General features: G+C 35.9%; 1 protein-coding gene and 1 long non-coding RNA gene across 1 annotated transcript; one reads left to right on the top strand and one right to left on the bottom strand.

Moving 5' to 3' along the window:
* GJD4 (gap junction protein delta 4) overlaps positions 1-16763 on the bottom strand; it is a 365179-nt gene that overhangs the window by 259842 nt on the left and 88574 nt on the right.
* Positions 5436-16638, top strand: LOC310895722. The gene is made up of 4 exons (XR_014580900.1): positions 5436-5648; positions 5798-5904; positions 7659-7754; positions 9886-16638. It is a non-coding gene; the product is annotated as an uncharacterized lncRNA (long non-coding RNA).

The following is a 16763-nucleotide window of genomic DNA, read 5'->3' as shown; positions in this document are numbered from 1 at the left end:
TGGTGAGGGACAGTTTATGAACTAAGACAAGTTCATTCATGTACAAATATTTCACAGCTCCCAACTCTATTGCATTGAAATCCCAGACAAATAGCCACTGCTCACAAATGGTGGGACCCTCCATCACATGGGCAGTGAAGTAGGTTATCTACTTCTCTCCTGTGAACAGATTAGTATAGTATAGTATAGTATAGTATACTTTTAACACTGATGGAAAAATTGCCAGTGCCCTTGCTCTAAATAACAGTGGAGCAACTAAAGCATATAATCAGATCCTGGGAGACTTGGCTAGTATGTTCTCTTGAGACAAAACATGTTCATTTCCTGTTTTCATAGAAAGTGCCCTAATCACTAAATTAAGGCTTGCTTGAAATGCTCTAGTACAGCATTGCACTACATCACAGAGCAATACATGAGCATCTACAAAATACACCTAGAACCTACCTAAGTCTGATTTTAGTTTCCTATTTTGGATGAAGGGAGAAATCTGTCCTGTGGTTAGATATCACTATTCACATATCATTATTTACAATTTCCTAGAGTATATACTAACTGAATTCCTCGTTAATCACTGTCTACTTCTGTGAAGATAATACCACAGGAACTCCAAGGAAGTTACAACACATTTACAGTAGTAGAGCTGATAGCAAAACTTGGCTCAGTATCCTCAAACATAAATGGATATTTTATCTGTTTAGTGCATGCTGTCTCTTTTATTGAAACTGAAACAGTGAAACAAAAGTCATCCTGAAGAGACCAAAAGAAACTTAAATGTGTATTTTTTCTAAACATATGAATATTTTATGATCTGTGGTTTCCATAGTGTTTATTTACTTTTTTGTTCAGTATTTTGAATTGTCAGAGTAGGTGTTAAACAGAGCAACAACAGAAAAACATAAAATAAGTTAGTACCAAACAGAGTTCTTGTATTTTAACTTGGGACACAGGCATGTGACACACCTACTAACAGTGCAGCCCGAATAACATATACATTGTCTTTTTGGACCAAATTTAAACCAAAAGTTCAACAATCCTAGAAAGTATCTAATACATAATTTGAAAATAATTCTGGGCATATTAAAATGCAGAAAAGCCTCAAGGAAAACAATTCACAGAAAGAGAAGCCAAATCACATTAATTTTGAAAAGAAAATGGAGTATCCTCAATAAAATCAGTTGATCAAATTAGCAAATGTCTTACTAATATCTACAGTGAGACATTCTCAAATCATTAGTTTGTGAAAACAGTTTCAGAATAGGCTAAAATTATCAGGAATTTTTTAAAATTTCATATTATTATATTTTCCTCCCTTTATTATTCATCAAAATTAAATTCCTATTTGCACTTAGCATCTTGCTATGGGTTTTACATGTATCATAATTTGCTTCTTCCTTTCAGGTCATGACAGACTAGAAAATAGTGAAGACCTGGTCGCTTGGGAGTTGCACAGTATTTTTCACTGTGCCTTTTTCAAACTCTGCTGTCTTCCAGTGAGCAGGAAAGAGAAACATAAATTATTTAATTGTCTCCCAAGGCTTTACCTAAACTCTCCCTTCAGTACCACTCTCTGTTCTCAGTGAACCTCAACAATAAGGCAAACTGAAAGCTTTCTTTGTTATTCTGGTCTATGGTACCCATGAAGCCAAACAAAACTCAGAGCTCTTAGGGAACTGATTTCTTTCTGTCTCCTCCCTCATACACAATAATGAAAAGTAAGATATTTTTTTTCTCTCATGACTAACAGCAAAGACAAGGAAAATATCATCTCCCTGATGTGATGATTTACATACAGTCAGCTTCCTCTTTTTATTTTTTTTTCTCAGTTTCTTCTGAATCTCCATTTGATTTCTCATGGTTATTCATCTACATAAAGGCGTTACCTCCTATGGTATGAAGTGGTTTTACGTGGAATCCTTGTAATGCAGCAACTCATAACCATAATCTAGGCTAAAATGTGTTATCTAAATTGCTGTGGTTTCAAAATTTACAAAAATATGTTTCCTAGAGCAATATAACTTCTCTTTTTACTATAACAACAAAGTAAACCCATTAGGAAGACTGTGAATTTAAGCAATTAATTACACACTTAGTAATATTTTATAGTTTTCTAAAGACTTTCAAGTTCTTTCCAAAAATTATGATTCAGATCCTTCCACCATTCCTCACAGGGACTAGGAATATATATAGAACTATTCCAACAGCAAATTATTTTTAGATTCTGGGAAAAAATAGTTTCTGATTCAATAATTTTTAAAAATCAGTGAAACAGTTTTCACTGTATGCATTTTGCAGAATGTGAAAGAGAAAAACAGACTTTAAGCAATTTCATTCAAGAAAGGGTAGAAAGTCAGTTATTTTATTTTTTAAGAAAAAGCTTTGAGTATCTCAGAGGTGAAAAGTTCCAAAGGCAAAAAAAGGTGGTCAGCCACATCATTATGGAAAGTATAAGAGCTGGATACTGTCTCATATTTTATTTCTGTAAAATCTCTTCTTGTTGTGTTACTGCATAGTAAACAAAAACAACTAACTATTGATTAGAGTGGAAGATATGTTTATTACATAACTAATGCCATAAGCATATCAAGAAGATAAATAAATTAAATGAGTATAATTATAATATCCAAAATAATCTTGAACATTTCAAGTTTGCCACTGACACGACAAAGACATCAGCAGCTATTTGAATTATCTATATACTCTGCAAAGGCATCCTTTGTTAAACAAGATAATTAAAATGTATAGCTTAAAGTTAGAGGAAAAGAAGAGAAAAAATACTGGATCTGATACACCTGAGTAAGAATTTTAAAAATACTAGGCAAATGTCAGTGATTTAAAGATGTTGATTCAGATAGTATTAGCTATTTAATGAATGTTTAATAAAGTAAGGTACAAATTAGAAAGCTCAATATGTATTTATTAATTCTGCACAGAAAACATCAGTTTGGTTGTTGGAACCATGTCAAATCAAATTTTTACTAGGTTTGAAAAAACCTGCATATATTCATGGTTTCCACAGGCTAGTCAAGAGCTTGAAATATTGGTCTTGACTGAGTAGTCAAGACCAATTCTTTCCACGGGAAAGTAATTCTCAGAGGAAATTATTTGTCACGTTACTTCCAATCTGAAGATCTAAACACAATCTTTCCTCTAGCCTTTGGCACAACCCATAATAATTGGACCATAGGAGAGAGCAACAAAAAAAGTGGATCCACAAGATGCATGCCAAACATCACTACTGGCTCAGTCATTTGCTTTATCACCCTCCCGCCCATCAGGAATAATCAGTAGCTGATGTTTAAATGACATGTCACTCTCATTCGTTGATGGAAGAGCAAGACAGAATGACATATTCTGCTGATCATTTATAGCTATTGGTTGTTATAGGGTATTAATGTGTAAAACACAGCCCTGTTTGAATTTCAGATGAGCAGATGGCCAGATGGATTAGCCTGCAAAATTAATATTCCGGCCCATACACTGCAGTACTTTGTATGGGCACTGACTACTTCAAAATCCATACAGTCAATTTAATGCATTTTATTCTTCAGGTCTTGCTTGGTACTTCCCCCTCCAATGCTGAAACTTGCAACTGCAAGAGACAATTCTGGAACACTTCTGTATTTTGGTGCCACTGCTTCCTTGAACATTTCTTTTGCAATGCCAGGCACAATCATTTCTAGTGCACACCTGGTGGAGAGACCAAAATTCATTCATTTCAGCTTACATGTAAATATTTGTCTATCTCTGTTGTACAATTATGCGTATAGTGCATGGGAGCTATGGGTATTAGGTGTCTACCTTTGGCAACAGGTTTCAGAAACATTATTGAAATTATTCCCCAATGAACTTTTCAGTTCTTTTCAGAACGATTCATGGCCTTCCGCATATTTAGCCCCCATATGACTTGTATATATATGGGTATGCAACAGGCAGATGTTATCCGTGCTTCCTGAATTGACTAGAACAGCAACGCAGATGCAGTGAAACAAGGAGGAGCAACGTACCTGCTTGCAGTTGTTGTGATGCAGACTGCAGTTAGCAACCACAGCCTTGGTGACAAGTTCCAGCTATTAATAAACTGCAAGTTTGTCACGTTACCTGGATGCTTCTGAAAAGCCTACCTCAGACACAATCAGTCTGCTTTGGCCTCTGACACACTGCAGATGAATATAGCACAAATCTTGAGGGAAACTGCTGTATTTTAGAGTCACCAGCTTGATTACTATTGATTATCTACTTGCCTCTATGGTAATTATTTCCCTTTGACAGTAGCTGCCTGACTGCTCCTTCTGGGACTTGGGTTTTCTGTTCTTTTCCCCACCACCACCATTTTTTTTTTTTCCAGGCTGGTTCCAAGAAAGCAATTCTGATTCCTGTTTTGGGCAAAGCAAGGAAGGTAGGTAATAGAAGGGAAGGTCTCAGCTCTAATAGCAGCAGGAACTTACTAAAAAAAAATCCTTCATTGTTCCAAGGTAACCAAGAAGGCAATTCTACTCTTGAAAACCAAATTGTCTCATGAGGCATGTTTTCCTTTTCCCCTTTGATGGGAAAAAATAATTTAAAATAAATAATATATGTGACATTAGAACACTCCCATATAGTTATAAACTTGCTAGATGATGCGAGGAGCAAATGGATTCCTATAGTTAAATTACTATGTAGTGAAAAACTGAGTTTAGCATCGTAAGGCATAAATCTGACTGTCAGCTATGATGACCCAGTTGAGCAGTTCAATAACAATGAAGTTGGGCCTCCAAGTGGCAGATGAGGCTTTTGTTTTATTTGTTTGACAGTAAATATCTGGCCTGTTGCTTAGCAGCCATATACAGAAACAAAGGCGTTTCCACGTTACAGCAGGTAAATCTTTCACAGCAATTACCAAATGGAAATGAGAACAGAATTGATCATTTCAAAACAACTGAACACAGTTGTTTCCTGCAGATGTTTTAAGCACAAAAAATGTCAATTTTGGATTTCTTGATAGTGTGAGAAGATTTCATATACAAAAAAAATGAGCATGGTGATTTTGAAAAATGATATGGTGAAAGTCTTAGAAATGGAGATTGAAGTTTTCAAACTTCTGTCAGCTGTTAAATCCATATTTAACTGCATTAAATAATTAGAGCCTCTCTCAGAGACAATGAGCACTTGCAACTCTTCCCAAATTCAACGGAATTTGCACATGCCCTAGCAGCATTTCACTCCTCTGGAACTAAAATATAAATAACAGAGCATCAGAGACTGAAAAGCTTTTGTGGATGTTTTAATAATTTTGTACATATTCTGTTAAGCTTTATATCTATCATTGCTGATGCAAAAGCATCCACATGCCCCAAGTTCTCAGGCTAAAACTTGTGCATGACACTTACCCTTGCATGCTTTATTTTCATGCAAAAATCTTCAGCATTTGCAGGACTCACCTCCTGTTCCTGGAACAAAAAAAAAAAAAAAAAAAAAAAGGAAATGCCAAAGCTACTCTTGCATATCACAGCTGTTGAGCTTTAAGGCAGGTATTTCACTGAGAAAGTAGCACTTAGCTTCACTGAGCAAACAGAAAGGGCCAAATTCTGCTCTCGGTTACCCTGGGGCATTTCACCAGCAACAATGAATCTGCATGTGAATAACCTTGAGAAGAAAATTGTTTTCAGGTACCTGAGCCTAAAAACTAAAAAATACTGGTGTGAATTCTGTCATTTTATATTTTCATTGAGGGGATTGAGCTGTGTTGTTGTTGAGTTTTTTACCCTTAAAGTTGATCCACGGGGCATTGTCATTATGTTTCTGTCTCACCTTTCAGTTGACAGACAGACTTCCTGCTGCAGAGACATTATTATTTAACCGGATCCACTCATCCTGCCACTGATTTGTTTTACTTTTGTTCCTGGCAAGGAACAGCAACTCTAGGTAACCTGTTTCTTGGTTTTTTGTTTTGTTTTGTTTTTTTCCTTTCTCATTTGGCTAATTCCTTCAGAACACTTCAGTAAATTAACCCCATATAGTTCACTTAGTAAACATGGGATCTCCTGAAAGGATTTATAAAATTAAATTACCTCAGAATTTCCAGACAATCTTTGTTTTTCTTTCATTTTGTCCAGTACAAGCTTAAGAAAAGACTCAGGAAGACAAATGTGAATGTTTAATTCCTCATCAAATAGGTGCTGTAAGCACAGCATGAGAGAATTGAAACAAAAAGGAGGGGTTTTTAACAAGCAATATAGATGTAGGCATGGCAACTCTGTTTCTGGAGTTTGTAATAGAAGTATTATCAATGTATTTGCAATAATCTGATTTTAATTACATCACTCGTTTCTAGGTAGGGTTACCCTTTAGCAAATGTAATTGCTCTGGAAACTCACATCTTCTATGGGACCACAACCAAATTCTCATCCTAAATTAAGTTTAAACTGTTTGTATATGCATGTGTGTCTGTGTCTATATATATCTTTATAACACATCCTGTACTGTAAAACACTGCAGAATGAGAAGTAATGGGCTTCCTAAAAAAAAAAAAAAAAATACTGAGTGAAATATTGTCATCTCAGCAAAGTCAGGCCAGACTATTGTAAGAGTCCCTTACATTAATCTACAAATTTATCAGGAAAACATATTCAGCATAACTGTGCCAGATGGAATATTCATCCTTCCATCTTGCCAGAGTTTAAAAACTTCTATCAGATGGAAAAAAAAAAAAACTTCAAAATATTAGGTTGTAGATGGTATTTATAAAACCATCTTTGAGGATCCAATCCCAATTTATGTAGTAGACAATTAAAACATTCAAGCTAATCTAGATGAATCTTGGACTGAAACAGAGAGTAACCAGCTACTCACCACTTATTCAAGACATATCTTCTTCTTTCTAACAACAATTAGGAACACAGTTTGCTTAGTGGTGTCTGCATCCTAAATGCTTCTCTTAACACCACCGTGAGCCAAATGTATCTCAGAGATATGAAGCAATCCCAGTACAATGAAATCACAGAATGGTTAAATTGTCTCTGCAGGATACCAGTACATTCAGCACCTCATCCTTCTTTTGGCATGGTACGTGACAATACCACAGTGGTACCGTGGCTATTCACTGACTAAGATGTGTACATTCTAGCTGGATTGCATTTCTTTTATAATCATTCATATACTTTCAGTTGCAAGCAAGTTAATATGACTAAGTCCTGTGAATATTTATCAAAAATACTTCCACACATGCTGAATATTCCTGCACAGCCATTTTGAATGGTCTTTGATTTAATTCCTCTAGTCAACAGAGGATTCAGTTATTTTGTCAAAGAGATGAAATAATGTTTGTTATCAAGTAATTATCAGCAAGCAACCAGACAAAATAACTCGTGAATAAGTCATAGGCTAAAATACGTGGAAAAAAAAAAAAGTATTATTGAGATAATTGCTCAAAAAATCAGGACCTACTGGAAGAAAGTAGGTGAACATCAGAAAGTTCTTGATAAACTGAACATGATAGCTCCAAAACTTTTGCACTGTCTATATTCAAGCTAAGGAGCTGGAGACCTGACAACTGATTTTTCACATAGGAAACATGGAAATCTGGAAAATGAACTGAACTGAAATTCTCTGTGGGTAGAATGCATAAGGGTCTCAGATGAATATACACAACATTTTCTTCTCACTTTCCTGTTCCCCAGGTGCTCCAAGAATCACCAAAACAGTACACCTTCCAAAGTCTTTATTAATGCAGAAAGAAAACAAAAAGCATTTGTGCCCTAACATGTAACACTGAGGTAAGTAGATATTAGACACTTGGACACAAGGGAGGGATCCACAGATCAGTATACTCAGAGTTATGCTTTAATTGGGGAAAAATGAGATGCCTCAGATTGCTAGAAGTTAGGCAAGTAGTGATACAATATTTTCAGGTTCTTCAGTTAAGATTTAAATGCCTATAGGGGACAGAGGAGGATCACAATTGTATGTCTAACCTACATGCAATCTGGAAAACATACAAAGAAGCTTTAAAACACCTAGTTTAAGTACCAAGAACAGTCTGGCTCCAGAGCACAGAACTCTGCAAACTAATTTGGGGAATGAAAACATTAACCTCCACAAAGCTCTAAACTGGATTAACTCCCACACTGAAATTAGCTCAGTTAAAACTACCTTAGATACCTCAACACTCACTCCTCTACAGTTGACCCCCCTGGAGAAAACCCTAAAAACTTTATCCAGTACATTGGTGGCAACAAAGTACTCTGTCCTGAGTAATTAACAGAGGATTTCTCAAGCTAGTTTAATATATTAACATGAAAGGAGCATTAGTAAAAACCATCTAGTCTGCACAGCAAGCAAAGTTAAATGCAAACAGATGGAGCAAGTACTGCAGGCCTGTAAGACCACACTGCTCTGAGGAAGCCATACGGTATGGGGCAGATGGCTAGATATGACTAGGAAAAAAGTGTTTCATGTAAACTTTTGAGACCTATTGGCCAGTGTTGCCCCCGCATTAGTTTCTTCCAACTGAACATCTTTAATAAAATGACCACTGGTGCAAACAAATGCGTTAAAAATAACCCCTCTGAAGTCCCTTGTCATATTAGCTACCTAGGCTCCCTGTCTGTACTATTTATACTGTCCCAGAACTCCCATAATCTGTTTGGCATGGAGAAACAACTTGCTCCTTGCCTTTCCATACCAGTGCAAATACTTCTTTCGGCTGAGCTGAGCTTCCTTGCTCTGACCAACCCAGAGCTCAACATCAGCACTTTGGCAAACTCAGGATATGGCAAATCCAAGCCAATAATGCATAGTACTAAAACCAATATGAGCTCCCAGCCAAAACTGGTGAATGGATAAATCTGTGCTTAGGAACCCGCCCAGAAGCTGACACTCCCATAACCACACAATTAAATGCTGTGTGGAGATACCCAAAGAAATTCAGATACTGCAAATTCCAGTAACTCCGCTCTACACATACCAGTAAATCCATTTAAGTGTTCTTTTTCACTTGTAAATACTCTGCCTTGGTGTATTTCAAGATGTAAACACTTGAGTTTAATAACTTTTGACTTCAGTGCATAGACAGTACAGGATCAATTTCCTAATTACATATATAAAATTCAGTTTGCTTTCGCAAAAGAAAAAAAAATAACAAGCTGAGTACAGCTATAGTAACACAATCACCTCACAGACATTTATTTATAATGAAGTCAGGACACACAAACGAGAGGTTTGCAGCAAGATTCTTTGTTTTGTATAAATATCTGTTCCTTTCACTTTCAGTCTTCTTGCCATGGTTAACAACTATTTTTCTTTAAGCCAAAGTTGTTCTGAAGGAGAAGAGCATGAACTGCCAGCAAAGAGGTTTAGATGTCCTGTTCATAGTGTTGTAGTAGCAACCTGTCAGGATACACCAGTTCACATTCATCCTTTTTCCCACAGAAGTGTTCTCTGTGAAGGAATTTCTTTGGGAGGTCACAGCTAGAGAAGAGAGTAGACATTGCTATCTGCAAGGAAATCCTTATTCCAGGCTCCCAGAACTAACCTGGACAGCTTGCACAGACTTTTTAAAATGAATGTTAGTTACAATTTTATGAATATTAAGTCTTCTATTCAGAATTTCTCTGCTCCATTTTAACATTTTATCTGATTTGAAAATAATCTAACTCTTGCCTTTGTGCAGGCCTATCAGGAGATCCATATAAAACATGCAAATGAAAAGAAAAAAAAAAAGTATAATTAAACTCATTGCAGTCTAAATTTAAGTTTAGACAGAACGAGTTTGGGCATGAGTGAAGTATATCCAAAATCTAATGTGAAACTTTGTGTTGCCGAAAAAAGGAAAATACTGGCTCTTCTTGTTCTAAAAGAACCATTATTCACATGCAATATTATTGTCTATGCCTCTTTTTTTTTCAGGTCTCTACTGCTGCCAGTACAGGTAAATAGTGCTATTACCTCTGTTTCTCTTTAAGACAGTCATTCAAATCAAATATGTCTGCAGATCATCATCAGATATGATACACTCATCAACTATGATATATAAATGGAAGTCTAACTTCATACTGTAAAAATATGCTCAAAAGAGGCACAAATAAAAATAAACTGGAAAAAAGTTCCATGCCTTGACGCATTTACTTAGCCTAGCAAGGTAGGGCACATATCAAAGTTACTTTTACTGTTCAACTCTCCAAATTAAAAATAAAACTTTCTGTTGAATTACAATCTTCTTATACTCCTCTGTATATTTTTTTTACTATGTACAGGAGGGCAAATTGAGGAAGTTTTATCTCACCGAGACCCAAGTTCATGTCACTGACTTTAGGAATTTCTCTGGGATGCCTAATTAGGAGTCCCATCAACAAAGACTTCCTATGTAAGTCAATGCTGAAAGACAGGCAACTTGAAAGGATAATTCAGTGTTGCTGCTGTCTAAAATTGCCTCTTCTCATGGGCTATAGAACAGGACTTCTAATCTCAGCTGGGTATTACAATTAGTTGAAATTCATTCTGGCCCAACTCCCTAGGGTTCTGTCAGTAAAAGAATTTCCCATTTCTTTCTTCATTCTCGAAAAAGATTTCTACTCACAAACCCAAGAAACTCATAGGACTGAGGCTCCTGTCTTCCACTTGGCCCTCCAGGCTTCTAGCAGCCTATGAAAAATACCGTTCTTACTGGATCTGTGCCTTCACAGTCATAACCACTGCTGCTGCCTTAGACTGAGTTCAGTTTTCCTGGTAGAAATTTCTATCTAGCTTTCTTGAACTTTAAATTCACCCCTTTTCTAAGTCAATACAATTCCCTAGAAGGAGCTCCAACTATCTAAGGTGGAAAAAAATAAACTGATCACAACGGCATGGCTCCCCACTCCAAACCTTTGGTGTTTTGAGCACAGATGGATAAAGTAAAGCAGAGCCCAGAGCGACTCTTTGCATCCGCAACCCTAGAATCAGTCTATCCTGGAGTCCTGAGGACATCCAGGATGCACAACTATCACAAGTGTATTTTGCTCCTAAAGTAACCTGCTTGTGAATTCATCACAGGAAGAACATAGAGCCATGGAACAGAAAAAAAAAAAAAAAATCAAAATCAGATGCAAGTACTTATGCAAGAAGAAGTACTTACTTCTTCTCAGGGTATACTTTTAAACAGGCAAAGAACACAGCCTTGCAGAACCTCATTCCAAGATTCATGAATTCAGGCAAGTATAGCAGTTTTTCAATAAACCAGGTAAAAAATATCTGGGCTAGCAATGACAGGTCAGCAATATAAGGGTCATTTAGGAATGCTAAACGAAAATTTTCAGCCTTCTAGGATTTGGATGGGGGTGGGGAAAGAAAGACAACTGCATTTTCCCACATTTCTTTCCTTGAGAGAATAATCTTTTATTTTTTTTCTCTCCCAGAGGCGACTTGCTAGGGAAAAAACAATGATTTCTCACTCTTTCTTACTGTTCTCTACAATATATGAAAAACTATAGGGAAGAATCAAGAAGGTGGTTTAGCTTGGTTTTATGGTCAAAATTCAGGTCTGTGTAGTCTGGGAAGGCTGTACTGACTGAAAAAAAATTATGAAATTATGATGTGAGGGAGAAAAAAAATAGTAAACCCTACAGAAATAGAGATTGTATTGTCCGGTTTCCTTCAGCCATGGTTTTCAAGAATGACTAATGATTTTGGCTGTTAGGATGCCTAAATCACCTTTGTGGGAATTCGTTTCCAGAAAGTGCTGAGTATCTTTCCTCTGAAAATCAAACCTCTTAAAACTGTATATAGATGGGAAAACAAAAATGGAGGCATAGAAAACTTTCTTTAAATTTAGAATATTTTTTTAAATACCTACTTAACTACAATGCCCAAAAACACACTTCGAAAAAATATCATTGTTAAGGGATCAGATTATCTGCTATTCAGTTACAGTATCGCAATACATACCCTTGAGATATTCAAGCAGCTCATGAGAAAAACTAGGGAAGATAATACATTATCCGACACATGTAGAGTCTTAAAATAGGCAAAAATAATGCCTTCAGACATTTTTTCTTTGCTATACCAAGACTGATACTTTTACAATATTTTGGACATTTACTAGACACTGAATTTACCATAGTAGTGATTTTTAATAACAAACTATTTTATAAGAAAGTTTTTGTAGCAATTACTGTTTTGTTTTGTTTTTTCCAATGTAGACAATTTCCTGCAGTTATAGAAATCATATGCACCTTGAAATCGTGTATGTGAAGCCTGTGGAAATTTATAGATCTCATCTGCATTTGTTTTAAGAGTTCATGTAACTATCAGACCAAATGGGACTACACAGGTGACTGCAATGAAGCATGTGCTTGGTTGTCTTTACAGTATTAGGACCTTACCCATGTTGTATGACCTTCACTCATAGTCAAACATTCGCATATCATAACACCTGAACATTTATGACAATCCACTTGAAAATATGCCACAGCACACAAGGTTATTATATGCTTACAGGATACCATTACTTAGTTTCCAAGTTCAGGGGGAATTTACAGATTCACAGAAAATTTACAACACACAAGCAGCTGCTTGCAGGATTAAATCTTCTACCTCCAGCAGCTTTACAAAAGTTTTGCATGATATATGTTCACTACACAAAGCTAAGTGCCCACCAATCAAACTGCTATGAATGCCCCCAAACTAGTTATCTCTTTAGAAGATAAAGTGTGCTGTTTACATAACTTATTAAAGATTGCACCCTTGCATTCCTTTTTCAGATAAAAAGTGTGAGGGCATTGCTTTATCACTTTAACTATGTGTTTCTTTGAACATATTTGTGCTTTAAAGTAAACACCAATGCTATTTTTTTACGACTACTAAAATCAAAACACATCTTTCCAAACTAATCTGTACAATGGTTGGAAAAAGCCTTTGATTCAGTACCGTAATTATAAACAGGCACTTAAGTCAGACATACTAAAAGAGCATCAGTCATTTAAAATCAAATTAACAGTTTGATTAATCAAACACCAGACTGTCAAGTCAGATAATATACCTGGTGGCTTTGTTCAGTTCCCAAAGAGGGTTTCCACTTTAAGCACCACAGACTTCATCAGCAAAACAAAATTTACTCAGACAGAAAACTTTGGTTTACTTTAAACATGCTATATAGTATTACAAGGAAAAATCTCACAACAAGCCAAATTCTGCTTCACTTTTATGTGGTCACACGGCAGGAAAAAAAAAAAAAAAAAAAGAGAGACTTTACAGATACATTTCCTGTCTCTTTGAGGCCCACACTTTAGACAGGAAAGTGCAGTGGGATTTAGAAGGATGTACATTAGTAGAATCAGGTCATGCTTAAGAGGCATACAAAAGTGGTAGAAAAATAGTTTATTGACTTGTTTTTGAAAGTTAGTATTTTTTTAAATAAATATAAGAGGCCGACATGTAGTAGATCATACATTACATTCATTTTCACACCTGAATCCTCTTCCTCTCCATTAGAGTATTTTCTGTTCCTAGCACATGGCATGGAGTCTGAAGATCAGTCTTCTTCATGAAAATTTGGAAAGATCTTTTGCATTAATCAGTAACTTTAACACAAAAAATTTTTGTAAACAATTCATTCAGCCTTACCTCACTGCACCCTTATGAACTACAACTAAAGAAGTTGAACCCCATTTACCTTGGTGTAAAATTAGGAACAGTGAAATTAAAAGACTTGTTCAACTTAAAAGAGAAAGTCTGTGTAGAAGCAAGGAATCATATGAGGCCCTAAACACTGTATTCTAAGAATTAAACCACCCTAAGAAAATATAATTGCTGTCAGGATGCTAAAAACACAAAATGGAAAAGGTCATGTTATGTAGTTACAGCCCCCGAGTAAAAAAAAAAAAAAAAAATGCACCAGCTGCAATATATAGCATGCTAAAACAGCCATACATCTTTAGAACTATCATGGAAAGCATCAGACTTGTGTCACAAAACATGTTATTTCTCTGTGCTAGTGGGATCAACCAAAATAGAGAAAGTGTGACTGAAGAACTGAAGTACCTCATCATTGACCTAGTGCAAGAGCAACACATGGCAGCATGTCTGGCTCTATGTGTCTCCAGGTATTTTGTATGTGATTTGTGAAGAAAAATGATGCTAGTCAAGAAATAAAGAAGGCAGACACAGACACTTCAATTGCCCACAAAGGTCACAAATAGAAACTTAGGGAGACAGAAAGCCCTCTTTCTTCTGCAATATCCTAATGCTGCTGTTGTTGGTTAAAGGTAGTCAGGCAAAGATTCTGCATGCTCCAGAATCAAAGTTTTCAATCTTTTGGCCTTCACAAATAGCCTGAAAACATCAATGAAAAAGAAGCTAGAAAGAGAGTTTCTCACCGTATCGGTTCACCCGCTATTATTAGATACAGAAAGATTGCACCTATGACAACCATTCCGAGTTGTGAAGCAGCATCAAGGAGCAGATGTGTGCTTCTGGGGATAGGCCTGTTTTCAAAAGAATGATTCTAAATGCATATCCTTTGCAGTGTCTGATCTGAAGCCCATATCCAGCATGGCAAGGAAGGATAAAATGGAAGTATGCCAAGTATACCAACATAAAACCTCTAAATTCATAGCAGACAATTAAAATGAATGGGAATAGGGACCAATTCCAGATTAAACAGCAGCAAAGGAAAAACTCGAAGAAACAAAACTCACCACCTCATACACCAAAGATCCTTCTGTCATGATTCAATATGCAGCCTGCATAATATCTATGGATGTGTAACTAAAGAAAAATCAAAAATGCCTCTTGTAAATGTTTTGAAAAACTGATAAATTCTTGGCTTTGTTCCACCACTGTTTTTGATACTCCTTCATTTATGATTATAATTCAAACTTTTAATGCCTCTGTGCTTTCAGTAAAATGTGTATTCTTTGCTAGTTACTTTCTAAACGACTTCTTTCAAGAAGGATTCTGCCTATGGAGTTATTTGGGGGGCTGAAGAGTCTAACTTAACTGAATATTTTTTAATGTTCAATGTTGCCCATTGATATGCTATGACTGTTGAATATTAAAGAACTAAAGATGTGAAGAAAATAATTGGCCAGTTGAACATTCCACCCCACATTAGAAGGACATCCCCCATCCAACTGCATAAAAATTTTTTTTTTTTTTAGAAAAAGATGCAAGAAAAAACATAACCTACAGCTTAAGTGTGTTTAGAGTGAAACAAAGATCAGTTATAGGAAAGCTAAAGGCTTATGGTAAAAGCATTTCTCTTGCTTATATTGGCATAAACACAAAAGGTTTCGAAGAAAATGTATATGGTTGTTGCCAATTTATTACAGTAGTTCTGCTAAAAAGAATTTCTAGCACAGGTCAAAATCCAGTGATATATGAACCATAATGTCTTCTGAGGTTTGGATCAAGTATGTACTGAAAATTACAACTGCTTATCTAATCTCAAAAGCTTCCTTTCTTCCCTTTTCCTCCACAATCTTGTTCTCTCCCTCTACAGCATCATCCCAGTTTACTACTAGTCCATCTCACTGTTTTAAAAATATCACAATGAAATCTCACCAAATACTTTTTTTCTTTCTAACTGTAAATGTTGATCTGATGGCTGTTTCAGATATCGGATCTCAGGAAAAGAGAATTCGTAATATATTGCAACAGCAAGATTCAAATCTTCTATCTGGTGGACTGAGTTCTTTCAGGATTTCTCAAGACTGAATGAGCTAGAACTTACCACCTCCAGCCCACAACCCCCCTGTAAAGACATGCCCTACAGAACTATTTTATATACTCTACACAAAAATTCAACCATGGTTCTGCACAACTGTATAAGCAATTTGGGCTTGAAAATTTGATTCAAACCCATTATACGAGAATTGGTACAGATTGCAGACGGTGTTCCTTAATGTGAAGAAATGACTTCTTTTAAAAGCACTTGATTGATCTTCAGGGCAGATGGATCATCAAATAATGTTTACGAATGATGGCTATAGGATGGTTCGCCTTTAATCCTCATTGATTTTAATGAAGTTAGAACAAAAAGAAAAGACTTCAGTACATCTTGTCTTGAACACCAGAACAATGTCATTTTCAACCAGCTATACAATACCTAATTTAGGAATCTTATTTTAATGGCCTCACATGAAATTAAAGTGCTTAAGATAGATATGGATTTCATTTTTAGGAAAACTCAGAAACACAAATTAATGATCAGAGCTTAGGACTGAATTTTTAAACACTTGGATTCCTTACTTTTCTTCACACTTCATCACTCAACTTGTTTCTTGTTCTAAAAAAGAAACAAACAAAAAAAAAAAATCACCTTTTCCAACAATATGATCCCAGCTACAGGCAGCAACAAAGTTCAAGAATCATTCTCTTCCACGTCTAAATGGACTTTTTGGCTCTGTCACAGACACCCTATCTGTCTTGGCATTCATATAAGGGGAACTCTAACTACTCTAACTATAAAGGCAAAATAAGGATGAACTACCTTCTTTACCTCCTTAGCATCTTGACCACATAAGATTCAGACCAGCCTTTTTTCTTTTTTTTCTGTTCCAGACTAGCTTTCTGTGCAGACACAATATCCCAAAACAATAGAAGGCTATAGTATAAAATAACAGTTTTACTCACAAATTAAAAAATATATATATTTTATAACAGAATCTCCATATGCTATGCTGGAAGCTGTGCTGGAATATTTGCAATAATACAACTTATTTTTGTATACACTAGTCAGTCAGTCTACCCAAATGGGGTCTTCCATAGGGAAGATCATGTTTAACTGCTGTTCAGGCAAAAATGACTGC

The sequence above is a fragment of the Anser anser genome (assembly GCF_964211835.1).
Source record: "Anser anser genome assembly, chromosome: 2".
In the NCBI taxonomy this organism is placed as follows: domain Eukaryota; kingdom Metazoa; phylum Chordata; class Aves; order Anseriformes; family Anatidae; genus Anser; species Anser anser.
The sequence above is the reverse complement of the archived record's forward strand: the minus strand, read 5'-3'. Positions and strand labels throughout refer to the sequence as shown.